The following is a 16126-nucleotide window of genomic DNA, read 5'->3' on the forward strand; positions in this document are numbered from 1 at the left end:
ACAAAGTCACTAGGTATCGCTGATTTTCTTATCCTGGTAGATCTCCTCAATATTTTTTCATTATCTTCTTTAGGAACTTGTGGTTCAACTGGTTGATTAGCAATTTCTTCTTGTTCCTCATAAACAACTCGATCTACTAGATTATCAGCAGGTTATGGATCTTGAATGATTGGTTGTACAACACTCAATTGAGCTGGGAGGGTATTATCAACAACAACCAATCTCAGACTTGGAGTGGACGGCTGTGCGACTGAATGATCTTTCTTAGAAACAAGGTCTCTGGATTGATTGCTCCCACTGATCAAGTCATTCTCAAGTTTAGCATTTCTTGATTTCATAATCCTAGTAGTGTGAGATGGACAGTAAAATTTGTTTCCCTTAGACCTTTCAAAATATCCAATGAAATATCCACTAATGGTCCTTTGGTCAAGCTTCTTTTCTTGTGGGTTATAGATTCTCACTTCATACGGGTATCCTCAAATGCGTACATGCCGCAAACTCAGTTTTCATCATTTAAATAATTCAAATGGTGTCTTTGGGACAACCTTAGTCGGAACTCGATTTAATATGTACACTGTCGTCTTCAGTGCTTCAATCTATAATGACTTAGGAAGCTTGGAGCTACTAAGGATACTTCGCACCATGTCCATTAATGTTCGATTTCTTCTTTCTGTTACACCGTTCTGATCTGGAGAACCCGACATGGTGTATTGGGCAATTATCCCATGCTCTGCAAGAACTTCGCAAACGGACCAGGCGCTTGTCCATCTTCAGTGTATCTACCATAGTTTTCTCCACCTCTATTTGATCTCACAATCTTGATTTGCTTACCGAATTATTTCTCTACTTTCAATTTAAATACCTTAAAGGCATCTAATGCTTCATACTTATTAGTAAGCATGTAGAGATACATGTATCGCGAATAATCATCTATGAAAGAGATGAAGTATTTCTGACCATATGCGTCCATGTCTGGACAACAAATATCAGTATGTATGATTTTTAATAATTCAGTACTCCTCTTAACACCCTTTTTGGACTTGTTTGTTTGCTTTCCCTTAATGCAATCTACACAAGTTTCATAATTAGCAAAATCTAAAGTATTAAGTACTCCATCATTCACCAATCTCTTAATTCTCTGAATGGAGATATGTCCTAATCTTCGATGCCACAACATAGAGGGATCCTCATTCATAACACATCATTTCGTGCCAACATTAACATGCATAACATCATAAGTGGTATCATTTTGTAAATTAATATAGAAAAGGCCATCAGATAATGCACCATTCCCAACAAACTTAGATTTATAAAAAAAAAACTAAAAGATGTCTCATAAAATGAAAAGGAATAACCAAAGGGTACAAGTCTTGAAACTGAAATTAAATTCTTAGAAAAACTAGGAACATCAAATGTCTTTTCCAAATTCAAAACAAAACCACTACTTAAAAATAAATTGCAGGTCCCAATAGTCTCCACAGGTTAACTCATCTTGCTTCCTAGATAGATGCATAGCTCACTTCCCACTGGCTTCCTTAGGTTTTCCATACCCTAAAAATTATTCAAAGCATGGATTGTAGAACCAAAATCAATCCACTATGTGTTATGATTAATATTAATCATATTAGATTCATAACATACTAAAGAGGTAGGCATACATTTCTTTTCAAGCCATAGCTTGAACTTAGGACAATCTTTCTTCATGTGCCCCTTCTTCTTATAGAAGAAACACCTGGGTTCTTTCTTAATTCCAGCTTGGGGTGGTATTTTACCACTTCCCTTGTTCTTGTGGCCTTTCTTATTATCATTCCTTTCAATCGACATAAGATAACTCTCTCCTTATTCAACCTCCCATACTCCTGAAAACACATGGTCATAAGTTCATTGATGGACAATTTGTCTTTATGTGTGTTGTAGGAGATCTTAAAGGGGCCGTATGGTGCTGAGAGAGTATTTAGAATGAAATGCACCAAAAAAGAGTCAGACATGTCCACTGCGAGAGTTTTAAGTTGAGCCGCAATGTCCCTCATATGCATGATGTGCTCACGCACACCCCTCAGAGTAGTGAGCTACATAGAGGAAAACTTTATTATTAAGGTACTAGCTAATGCCTTCCTTGAAGTCTCAAATTGTTCATCAATGGACTTCAGGAGCACTCTCACATTATCATATTATTCAACTGAGCCCCTAATACCAGTCGATATTTTTGTCATAATGAACTTCACGCAAAGTCGGTTGGACCTTTCCCATTTCTCATATATATCCACCTCATCTGGTTCATTGTTTAACGTAATAGGTGGTGGCTTATATTTCCTGATAGTATAATCAATATCCATATACCATAATGTAAGCAGAATCTTTTCCTTCCTGATAGGGTAATTATCCCCTTTCAATTTCGGGACATCAATTGTATTAATAGGTTGTATAGCTACAAAATATTCAACATTTATGCTTATCGTTAAAATTTGAGACAAAATAATGTATCATGATTTACCAGTGTAAGTCATGCTAAAAAATTTATGAATTTAGTGACATAAAATTTGCATGTAGGCTAAAATTTTAATTCAATTAAATTCATATAAACATCATGATAAAACAATTTAGTTATATTTCCTGATCCCTGTGGGAAAATCAGAAAATATAATTTAATATTTTATCCTAATTAATCATACAAATTATAATAGAAATTCTTGTGAGATGATATCTACTATATTATATATGACTAATTACAATGAATATTATTTACCTTATGTGATCTAGAGACTTTTAATATGTAATTTAAATAGTTAAAGTTGTTGTGGCTAAGCTTTAATTAATTAAATTATATAGATCACTAAATACTTTTTAATTTTCAAAATTAATTTTACTGCAATTAATTATAAGTAATAAAATTAAATAATTAATTATTCGGAAAAGTGTTTGTCCTTTTAAATGACATAACTTGTGTCATTTTACTCTCACAAAGAGTTGAGACTCATACCTTTATTTTTTTGTCCTCTCTCTTCCATGATTTATCTCTTTCTCTTACTTAAAATAACACAATTTTACATCTTTTAAAATGACACACATATTTCCCTAATTATATTAATATTACATGTAACTGAGTGGTTGATAGCTCCGGTCTTGAAAACCGGTATAGTTCAAAACAAAGAACTATCGAGGGTAAAATACACAACAACGTGGATTTCATAACCCTTATTATTTACCAACAAATTGAAATTGGAACAGTAACATAAAAATCCAGATGTGAAATAGAAATGGAAATCAATTTCCGTAACTAAATATACAAGGTAAATATTACTTTCATTTTACATAAAGTAATTATCTCATATTATCTCACTTTAAAAATTTCATCTATTTTTTTTATCTTTTAATGATAGGTCTCGCATGACTTCTTTCTATAATATAAGAGAAATATTCTCGTATAAATTGATAGTAATATTTCTCAATATATAATTCTAAATGTGAAACTCCATGTTAACAGTGAAACCAAGGTGTCCTAAAATATTGGATCAGTTAACCAATACCTAATATTAATTAAAAATAACCCAACAACGAATCATTTCATGCACGTTTCACGAAAACAATAAAGCCACTAAACATGCACAGAACATTCAACTTAGATTCTCACAAAATTAAAAAACATGAATATCGGAACAGTAAAGCCACCAATCATGAAATATACCATTTAAATGTGAGCTAACATAGGCACGTTTCACGAAACTTTAGCCAGTAAACATGTCATGTACGGTTTTCACGGTAATAAAATCAAACTTAAGATAGGGTTTAAATTATTTCTTTTTACAGAAGACAATTATTTTATGTTAATAGGGCATAAAAAATTGTGTTATTTTTTTTTCTTTTTTAAAAAAATGGTGGGACTCAGATAACTTATTTTTATTCATGATATAATTTATCTTCTATTAAAGGAGATTAATAAATCACTTAAGATATACAATTACACAGTACCCACAACAACAAAAGGCCAAAAACAATCAGCGAAGAGCCGAAGACACTAAACCAAATTGATTTGGATCTTTCATGTGAAAAAGTTATATATGGTCATGTTAGTTAACCATAATTACTTATTTAAAAATTATTCATTTTTTCTCTCTTATCTCATCATCAGTAATGATCAAATAACATGATCACATGATCACTTTTTCATATGAGAGAAACCATTCCCAAACCAAATACACAAGGGTGCTTCTCGAAAACCGAAAAAATAACAACGTCCAAAAGATTTCACAATTAAATATTAATGTTTCACAAAATTTCAAAAGGGGAAACAAAACTGAAACAGTAACGATAGACTCATAGGTGCTGTTTGGTTCAAGATTTCTTAAAAGTTACTTATGCAAATCAAATTGGCAAAGTAAGAAAGCAATATTTGGTAGACAATTTTGATAAATTTCTCTAGGTGTTGTATTTGCATAGCATTCCTTATTTGTTCGTAGAAAGCAAGCAAAAGTTACTGTTTGTAAAGACAACTTACGGGTGGTGTTTTGCATTTAGCTGGCTAAATGGCAAAAGGGCAACCCACTAGCAGACTTAAATACCCTCGTCTAAAGCGCTAAGGTTTCACTTTCTTTATGAGGTTATATTTGTAATTTTATACCATTTATCTATCAATATTTTATTCTCAACCAAACATAGGTTTCAAAAACTTTAATTAATTTGCCTGGTAATATTTAGCCCAACCAAACAACTTTTTTTTAACTTTCCTATCTAATTCACTTTTCCTGTAGATCCCTCGTAATTACATTTCTTTGGTGAACTAAAATTTTCACTTGAACCAAACACCCCATTAGGTCTATCTATATAACTTTAGCGGAAGAAGATTATGTGCATAATGAAAACTATATGGCTTTCACGAAAATCAAGACAAATATCTCATCTTCTTCAACCTCCATATGGATCAATCCGATCAATTTCAACCATATGAAAACCCAATGATTTTCTCTATTTTTGCACCATATAACCAAAAAATGAAAATAAAAGCAAGGCAGAGGCAAAAATATGCTCTCATACCAAATATAAAATATTCTTGAAGATCTAATCATGCTAATACACAACAAAAGTATTTAGATCAATTCCGGAAAAATTAAGATCATAAATACCTCTTGCCATTACTATTCTTGTTTGCTCCGAATATGAGTTGCAGTTGCGCGTGAGTTAAGAAATTCGTGAGTGCCTTGTGAGTCTCAGGGACCCTAAAGTCTAAAGTCACACCATATATAGACCCTAACCATCGAGATGTTTGTTATTAGCGGTGTGCACACAATAAGGCTGTTAGGATTTTTTTACTGTTAGTGAAAGACTATTGCTGAAAAGATGTGAACCATATTTTTGACTTCATTATCCTCAATTTGTTATGAAATATAAGGAACACTAACAGGATTAGGATTGTCTATAGTTTTCACTTTTCAGAACAGAACACATGATATATATTTTGACTGTAGGTGAGAGAATTCCTATACCCTAGAGATTTTTTTAGCACAAGACTTAGGTTTTATTTCTTTAAACAACTAATGAGAGAAGCTATGATTATACTTTCACTTTACACCTCTATTTGTTGAAATTGTTACTTAATTTCACATGGTAGGATATTGTTGTGAATTCAGCAAGTGCACCGGTCGTAGAAATAATAAAGTGTATTGAGTACAAAATTATTTTCATGAGGATTAGAATTTCAATAACTAATTCACTATGTACGCTTAAGTTGGAGAATCAATCAATAGAGTTGAATGAAATTTGATCACAAATAATTTACTAAAACCAAGTTAAATAACAAAGGAAGAAGGTAAAATTTGAGTTACTTATTAATTAAGAAACGTAGTTAGGGATTCGACTTACCCCAATTTTTTCTTTATATTTTGAATTAAAACTTTAATAATTGCCGTTTTTATATTGCCCATCAATTTTCCTAATTTAGTTAAAACTCAATCCCATAGTATTCTAACACTTTACTCCATTAAGAGAATCTTAATTCCTTGATGTTTCTCAAAATGATTTAAGCATAAATATCAAGAATAATAAAAATAACATAATTCATATGTCTATTCCTAGAGTCATACAAATTAATGATGAATGAGTCAAATTAAATTCATATACCAACATCTCTATTGTCATATAAGAATCCTAATTCAATCTACAAGAACAACTCATAGAATGCATTAAGCAAATAACATTCATTCAATATAAAAAGGGAAAATTACATTAAAGATTAATTAAGAAACATAAATATTCAATTGGGTTTCATCTAGCCCTAACTACAAAGAAAATATAGTTTAACACGGTGAAATCAAGAACACAAGAAAACAATAAATTTTCCCAAACTCCATTGATGTGATGGCGCGATGAATCTTCAAGGTTTCCATCGTAATCCCGACTCGAACCCGTCTCTAACTCTCAAGAGCATGAAAGACTCACTACTCTGATGAAAATTACGTCTCTAGTGTCAAATTCTATCAAAGATTCATGAAGCATAGCTTAAATAGGTATAAGAATCCTTGTTTTAGGTGAAAACCACGTAATGGCCTTAATTGGTTCACAACTGGGCGTTAAATGGACTGGAGCACATTAAAACGCGCTATTTTGATAGCAAAAATATGATTTGGTATTTTGGCCATAACTTAAGCTATACTCATCCAATTGATATGATATTGGTATCATTGTAAAGATAAAAGAGATATCTATAACTTCTATGAAGAATAAGAGATCAAAATCCATCATCTTGGATATGAAAAATTGCCCAAAAGAAAGTTTTAGGGAGATTTTCACTAACTAGTTGCTCCTCGTTTATCGCTTTAATTCCTTAAAGCTTAACCATTGCTCCAATACTTTAATTTAACTCAATTGTCCTATAAAACAAGCAAAAATTATTCACATATGTTAATAATTCAAAGTCCGTATTTTTTTCCAAATAACTCTAAGTTTTCATTCTTTTGACTATATATATGAGTGATTTTTGTCGTTTAAAACATGATAAACTATGAGTTTATCAAATATTAATTTCAAATATAGTAGGTTATTTGTTTTTAACATAGAAAACATGTTACTATAATGGCTATTAACTTTCACAATAGATAAAATTTGTGATAAAGGGTGCTTGACCAAGTTCTAATTAAACACATAAAAGAAAAGAAAAGCATAACAAATGCTTTAGGGTGTGTTTGGAAATTTGGAGGGAAGGAGAATGTAGGGGATCTATGGAGAGAGAGGGGAAGGAATGGAAGAAAAATGAAGGGTCTTACCTTTCCCTTATTTTGGAGTTAAAAATATAATAAAGGAGAAGAATAGAGAATTAATGAGATTAAAAAATTAATATAATTATTATATTTCACATTTAAAACTCCTTCTAAAAAATTATTTTCTCTCTCTAAAAATTATTTTTTTTCCTCTATAAAATTGTCTATTTCACATTATAATCAAATTAAAATTATTAAAAATTATAAATCACATGTGTAAAAGTAAACCACTTATCTCAAAATAATGCAATTAGAAAATAAAAATGAAAATTGTTTCATCAAATAAATTCAAATAATTTTTTAAAATTAAATTTTAAATTTTTTTTCTAATTTATTCTTTGATTTTTATTTCAAATTATTAAAAAATATTTAAACTAATTCTGAATATTAATTATGAAACAGGTCAGAAATCGGTAATTCATTCACAATAACCATTGCAATATAGTTGTACCTTGTAACTTGTATGTTCCAATTTCCAGAAAATCAACCCTATTTATTTTATTTTTTTTTACACTAGAAAGAAAGAGCCATCATTCTCCCATTATGCCCAATTATAAAAGAAAAAGAAAATAAAATTTTTAAATTAAGTATATTCAATCAATAAACTTCCAGCAATCCGCCAATTATAACAGACCCAACAAACAACTCAACAGCCCCGACACCAAGTGCGGTAGTGACAACCGTCTGAATAGCGAGGAGGGCGGTAAAGTCATCTGGGATTAGAGAAATGGTAGCGAGGGCAACCAGGAGAAACAGAAGCGCCGCGGAGGCCAACGAAAGGAAAAAGGTGGCTGCTTTCTCCAACAAGATGAGCAAAAAAAAATTCAAGAAGTTTGAGGAAGTGTGTAAGGGCACACAAACGGGAGATGCTATATTAATTATTAAAAGTTTTACGACTCTTATTATTAAATCATCTTTAATTTTCGTTAATTTGACGATTATAATTTATTGGTTATACTTATTAATTAATTATTAATTTTTAATAAAATATAATCGTTAGATTGCCAGAAATCAAATGTAATTAGTTTAGTAGTAAAAATTGTAAAATTTTTAAATAATAAGTATAACTACTCTCTTTTTAAATTGGGAAAACTCTGATTTTAAGGATGAGGAGGGTATTGAAGGGTTTTATAGAAATTTCTTATTTCCTTCTCCCATCTTTTAAAACTCAGGAAAAGTGATAAGTAAAAGTTTTCCCTTCCTTTAATTTGCTTCTTAATATTGAGTCTCAAACAAACCTTTGAGAAAAGTTTAGAGAGTAAGCTCAACTTAAAACATTTATAGTGTGATTAAATTAGAGATAAAAAAAAATTATTTTCTTAAAGAGATAAATTTTTGTAATACTCCGTATAGAGGATTTCTGAAAGATCTTCTCTTAATTTAATTTTTTCAGCTGGATTTTCCATGTAAAATCTTGTGCGCCATTATTATTGATGTTTTCTGTTGATTTCTTGGTATGTGAAATTAAAGATCAAGTTAATTTATATTGTCAATATCTAGGAAAGTGGTTTAAAAGGCATACACCTTAGGTTTAGTGATAATTTAATTAGTCAAAGACTCCTACTTGACTTATACTTATGTGACCAACTAATGTGGTTAACTATGTCTTTAATTCTTTAACACCATTCAATGTCCTTCACTTTCTGTACACTTGTGTGTTTGAGAGTCAATATTGAGAGAGAGAGAATATTTTGCTTATGACTTCTTCTTGTATGTGAGTTTTAAAAATTGAAGAAAGAAATAGAGAATTTTTGCAAAACTCTTCTATACCCTTCTCACCCTTAATATTAGAGTTCTCCTAATTTTGGGGGTCAGAGAGAGAAAATATAATAAATTATTTATGTGTTCTCACATAAATTATTTATGTGTTCTCATTCTTTTTCTCAATTTTTTTGATTTTCTCTTTTTCTTAAAATTATTTCAATTTATTTGATGAAATTATTTTCTCTTATGAAGTAGCTTATTTAGGGGATTAATTTATTTATAGCTCATATAAACATGATTTTCTTATCTAATTTTCACTTGCTAAAGGGATAGTTTTATCTTACACCATATAACATTTAACATTTTCAAGTGATAATATTTTGAGAAGTAAGATATTTATACTATCATTTTTTTCATTACCATCTACTATAATTATGTATTTCAAAGAGTACATAGTTATAATATTAAAATTATTTTTTCTCTCTTCAGAAATTTTAAAAAATATATATATACTGATTTAATGATAATTAAAAAATAGTAAATTGGTAATGAAAAAAAATAGTAGTATAAATATTCTCCCTCATGTTTTTGGAGCATTGAAAGTTACATAATTAGTTACACGGAGACTCACACTGTTTAATTAACATTTTCAAAACAACATACTGTTCTAGTGATCCTTCTTGAGAATTATAGGCAATAAACTGGGCTATTTGACCATTTTATCCCTCATTAATTAATTAATAACCATTGTGCCCCTGATTTGAAACTATCTACCAATCTGCCCCTCTATAATCGACTACCTTGCATTTTTAATCGACTAAATGGTTGTTGGAAGATTTAATCGACTAAATCTCCCTACTTAATCGATTAAAAAATCATACTGACTTGTTTTCTTTTGTTGTCTGTTGGGAGATTTAGTCGACTAAATAGGGAGATTTAGTCGACTAAATCTCCCAACAGCCATTTTTGCCTGTTTTGGCCATTTAGTCAATTAAAAATGCAAGGTAGTCGATTAAAGAGGGACAAATTGGTAAATAATTTCGAATCAGGGGCAAAATAGTTATTAATTAATTAATAAGGGACAAAAGAATGAAAAAGCCCAATAAACTGTTTCCAGACAAGTACGTTGCATAATTTCAAAACCACGCATTTTCCTATCTTAAAATTAGTAATTTACTAAAAAATAAGGTGAAGCAATAAATTCTTTCAATAAAAGATACATCAAGACATATGACATTTCATAATTTTTCTTAAAAAAATTAATATAAAATATAAGATCATTGTTGTTAAAATCTCGATTTATCACTACGATTTTTTCATCAAAACGATTTTACTAATATTCCAAACGCTTTTACAATTTTTTTACATTACGATTATACGTTTTACGATTTTTTAATCCCCTTCCAATTTTATTTAAGATCTCGATTTTAACAACATTGTATAAGATGATTATTATTGTGCGTTTAGCTAATAGATTAAACTTTTGGATTTGAATATTTTTTAATGGGAGAAATTATATTTACAAACTTTTACAAATTACATTATATCTACCGATTATATACTCTTGATTGAAGTCTGACCAGTCATATTTAATATAATTTATAAGAATTTTTTTTTTCTTGAATACTTGTTTCTTTGTTTTCCATCGGGTTCAGCGATTCTAGCTTTTCAGTTTTCAAATTCACTATTTTTTTTTTTAGTTTTATGTTTATCATGTAACATAATACAATTTCATTTTTCTACACACACATTAAAGAAGTAGGGTCTACATATTTTTCTTTCTCTTTCATCATTCCACTTTCTCTCTCCCTTTTGTTGTGTGTTAGAAACAAAACTTAAGTCATGTAACGTAACATTAATACAATCTTTTTTTTTTTTTTTTTTTGTTCTTTTTCGTTTCAAGCTATCAAACACAGCTATATACATCTCATACAAATTGATTCCTATCAGCATGACGTGGATTCTTATTTAAATGACGAAGGCGATCCTTTGAATATAAGCATTTTACGTTTTTCTCAATTGGGTTACACAGAGCACGTGTATGTTACTGTATGTTGATTCATGACACACAAATAACGATACTAAAATAACTTAAAATAAAAAGCCAAAAACTGTAATGACATGTTTTTGTCATTCTAAAATGAAACTGGACAAGATTTTGCTAAAACAAAAGAGATAATACAGTTCCTGGTTGCGTAAAGAAACCTGGTCTAGTACGTAATTCATGGGACAAGGACATTTTAATGAAAACGATGTATAAGAAACTAAGAACCCTCCACCGAAATGATATATAATACTACTTGAAGTCTTGAACTGTTATTTGACCATCTTGGCCTTAAAATTTATTTATTTTTATTATAGAGAGAAATATTATAACAAAATACTTCAACGAATATAAATGATGAGAGAAGTGTGTATCATCTTAAAGAATATATGTTATTTTAAGTAAGAGAAAGAGATAGATTATAAAGAAAAGAGAGTGAATAAAAAATTAAAAATATAAGTTCCACTTATTTATAAAAGTGAAATGACATAAGTTATATCATTTAAAATGATAAACAATTTTTGCAAACGATGGAATCACAAAACTGTATCTCCTGTAATTTGTTGAAACTGCAGAAGATATTATTGGTATTTTGACCATAATGACTATAATTCGTCATCATACCTTGCCATAATCCAACCTCGGAAGTTAGTGTTATATTAAGTCATTGCCTTTGATTATATACGTATATGGGTTATCATAAAAAAATAATAAAATTTATGTAAAAAAATTATTTCAATTCAAAATTTTAAGATAGTAAATAAATATTTTTTTTACAATTTTATATATAATTTCTCTAGTATTTTATACTTAATTTTAATTATTGATCTTATTATATTTAACAACGTCACATATATTAAATTTAAATATAATAAATGACTAAAATTAAAAGAATATTATATATATATATATATATATGAGGGTTTATATTTCTGCAGCTGTTACACGTGCAACAATCAAATAATTGCCATATATATACTTGAAAGCATTAAATGCAGGAAATCATAACCATACAAAGGATGAAAGCATTAAATGTGAGGAATCATAACCATACACATGTTGTTGTACGTAAAGCGGCTGCAGAAATGATTTTACCATATATATAAGCAAGATTTTCTTATACCGGTATAAGAATAATAAATTTTATATTTAAACTTAATTATTAATTTTTATATATCTAACAGTTATAATTTAATAGAAATTAATAATTAATTAATAATAATAACCCAATTAATTACAATCGTTTGATTGACAAAAATTAAAAACTAAAATTGAGAATAAAATAATTTTTTTTTACATTGGTGTAAAATAATCTTGTCTCATATTTATATATATATATAATGATTATTTTACGTTAATATAAAATATTCTTATATATATATATATATGATAATTATTTTACGTTAATATAAAATATTCTTATATATATATATATATATATATATATATATGAGTTTTATTAATCTAATGTTAAAGGAGATAAGTTATCTCATATCATAGAGATAAATTTGTGGGCTCTACCACTTGAAAAAATAAAAAAAATAAAAAAAAATGTGAGACAATTATCGAAAGGTGTGTAGGAGAAAAAACTTATCTTATGTAACATGAGAATAGTTTTTCCATATATATATATATAAGTGAGATCCTCTAACACCACACCAGTGTCAAATTTGAAATTTGACACCTCATTTGATAGCAGTTAGAGAAAAAATTATCAATGGTGTCGCATGCTTACCAGTGGCGGAGCCGGGCTCAAATTCGAGCCCGGGCCAAAAAATTATATGTGTATTTATTTTTCTTAATTTTGTTAGTTCATATCATAATATATTTAAATTATATTAAATACAGAATACCTGAGCAGGCAGGACTAAGAAGAGTTAGAATTTTATTAAATATTTTCTAATTTTACTAAAAATAATTTATTTATTTTATATAAGTGAAAATTAGACACATAACCTACTACAACTTACCCAAATCTTTCACCAAAAATATTTTAAGTTCTACATAGGGCCAAATAATAATTTGTAGCCCGGGCCAAATTATAATTAATTATATAATTATATATAATAAATATAATTTGTTGAAATTTAGGTCGGGCCAAGCCTACACCCACGCTACATGTGGCTCCGCAACTGATGCTTACAAATCAGAGTCGTTGATCTTTATTAGTCTCCTTTTACATAAGATAGTTACCTTATGTTGAAGAGATAAAATAAGTGGGTCCCACCATTACAAGAAAAAAGAAAAAAAGAAAATGGTGGGGTGCGAAAATGGAAGTGAGAGAAAATGAGAAAAGTTATTTTATGTGAAAGGAGAGTAATATTTCTATATATATATATATATATATATATATATATATATATATATGAGTTCGCTTTTTCTGCAGTCAATGTAGATAACTTATCTACAGTGAGCTCAAAACGACGTCGTTTTGAAGCGGAAATCAAGGTATTTTTGTAATTATAATTTATTTCAGGGTTATGATAGTCTTTTTCATTATAATTTTTTAATTTTTCACCCCAAAACGACGTCGATTTGGGAGCTGATCGGAACAAATCTTTACAACTGGGACGATCATGTGATCTTCCTCTACACAAGCCTGGAACCCTCCGTCTTAAGTCAGAGCATCTTGCAGTTGGGCCGCTTTATCCCATGGGTCTTCTATGGAACGCGATGGGGGTGTATCTGCAAGACACTCCGATGTTCAAGTCAGTTATGGTTCAAGTAGGTTTTATTATGTAGGAGAAGATATGCACCTTAGTGTTAATAGGTATGTATTTATAGTAGAGAGATGAGCAGCTTGGGGAGATGTTACTTAGTGATCAGGTTTGCTTTGTCTTGGAGGCAAAGTAATAGAGTTGTCATGTTTAATGTTGAGGAGCTTGCTGTCATGGAGTCTTTAAGGTTGTGCAGCTTGCTATGATAGCCTTTAATATTGTACAACTTGATGGCTGTCATGGAGCTTTTAATATTATGGAGCTTGCAGCCTTCTTGGACTAAGAAGGATTTGCTTCATTGTGAAGGCTTTAGATTTGGACTTTGTATTTGTATAATATTTATCTAGATCAGGAATGAATGTAGATAACTTATCTAGATTTAATATAGAAACATTAAAGCATATATATATATATTGATTGGCCTTGTCTGTTGATGTTCAACTCCCAATTGTATCAGTCTCTCTCATCTGCCGTTTCAGTTCGATTTTAATCACGTAGAAATAACGTTTAGTTTATTTCATATTTTTATTAAAATTAATGTTATATTAACAATTATGATATAATTATTATGTTTTGATTGTTTTCATATTTCAATATAAAAGGTGAATCATAATGTTAATTATTTCTTAATAAAATTTTCGAAATAAAAATTAAATTTACGAAATGGGGTCCCTAATTTTTGGGGAAATCACGTCAAAGGTTGATTTGATGGACGAATCAATTTTGAGATGATTAGATGGTTAACAAATACCGTACAATTATTCATAACACATGGTAATGATAATTTTTTTTTAAAAAATAATTAGCTTCTTTTTTTTGCTTTTTAATCTGATAAATACATTTTTCGAAATATTCCACTTTGAATTTTTGTTTGAACGTATTATTGAACTAACGTAGAAAGATGTATATCAGATGTCTATGTGTATAGTCATGCATCCAACATATACGCATTTCATATTAGTTCAGTCAAGACATGTCAGAATAAGTGCGCGTCTCATTATAGATGTGTTAGATCCAGCTGCGCCTTTAAGTCCATTCAATATAATCACGTTATGATCAGGTGCATATTCACTCATCCAATAGTATATTTGACCAAAGAACTAAATCACTGAAATCTTTAAAAAAACACATTTGTCATGTGAAAAAGTCTTATTTTTCAATTAATTGAAAGTTGCATGTCAAACTTCTTCTCATTCAATGCAATACCTACGGAGCATATATGTAGTGGATCGGGACCAATGCACCCTGAGAGAGAGAAGAGGAGACAGGAAAGAAGAGAAAGAGGAAGAAGGAGGAGAGAGAGGGAGACCATGCAATTATTTTTTCTGAGATGGCTATAGCGGCCATTTTTTAACTCTGAAGTAGTTAAAACGTTGCCCACACAATTGGTATATAAGTTCATATTTTATAGGAGAGAAATTTATCTATTACACATATATGAACTTTACATATTTTTTTATCTATATATAAAAAATAAATTTAACTCCTGAAAATATTAACTGGCAAATACATATCTGGTGAAACTGAGTTCTCAATATATTGAAGCAAAGTTTCATCTCATCATGAACGCCACTGGCATTGACAAAATAAGAACAGTTAATCCTCACCAAAAATAAAATAAAATAAGAATAGTTAATTATGTTCGAAAATTAACTTTAGCCCAATACTATATAATTGATGTATTGGCCACATAAAAAGGTTTTGTACTTTCAATTAGGTATATCACACTACATAAATCTCATCCAGATCTGACACTATAAATAACGCCTGCAAGTAGAATTTAATTTACGCCAATTATGTGACTTTTCTTTCATATAATACTAATAAGAATATCACCACCGATAATCAATTTAATTCAAACAGTTTATAACAATTTTGTTCTAAATGTATATATTCTTTTAGGAACGGTTGACATATTATGTGCATGTGATTAATTGAAAACAAAGTTATCGTTAGGTCAAACTTACCCGATATTCAAAGTATTAGTAAGCCCACATGTAAATAAGACGTGTTATATTCTCGTAATGGGGAATAGAGTCAACAATTAATAATTCATAAGATGACCCCATTTTGTCTTCTTAGGGTGGGTACATTTCTTTTCTTTTTTTCTAGAAGGGACACATTTCTTCATTTATCTAAAAAGTGCCAACCTTTTTATTATGGGAAATTATGATTGCCAAACTTTTTAGTTTGATAACATTCCTATCTATTCAGCTAAATTTTTTCTATAATTTTCATAATAATCTTAATTTTATTGAACAAGCTTTTTCTTAAGTCATCTGGCTACTAGTTCAATAAATAAAAATTTTCCTGCCTAAAATAGAAGATAAGGCCCGGTTATGGGGGCCAGAGTCTTCGAACCATATTTTATATGGGTTTGGTATTTGTCATTTTAAATGACATAAGTTATG

Source organism: Gastrolobium bilobum, unplaced genomic scaffold, assembly GCF_033153095.1.
Source record: "Gastrolobium bilobum isolate Gb01-03AN ecotype WA unplaced genomic scaffold, APGP_CSIRO_Gbil_v1 utg51566, whole genome shotgun sequence".
NCBI classification, from domain to species: Eukaryota; Viridiplantae; Streptophyta; class Magnoliopsida; order Fabales; family Fabaceae; genus Gastrolobium; species Gastrolobium bilobum.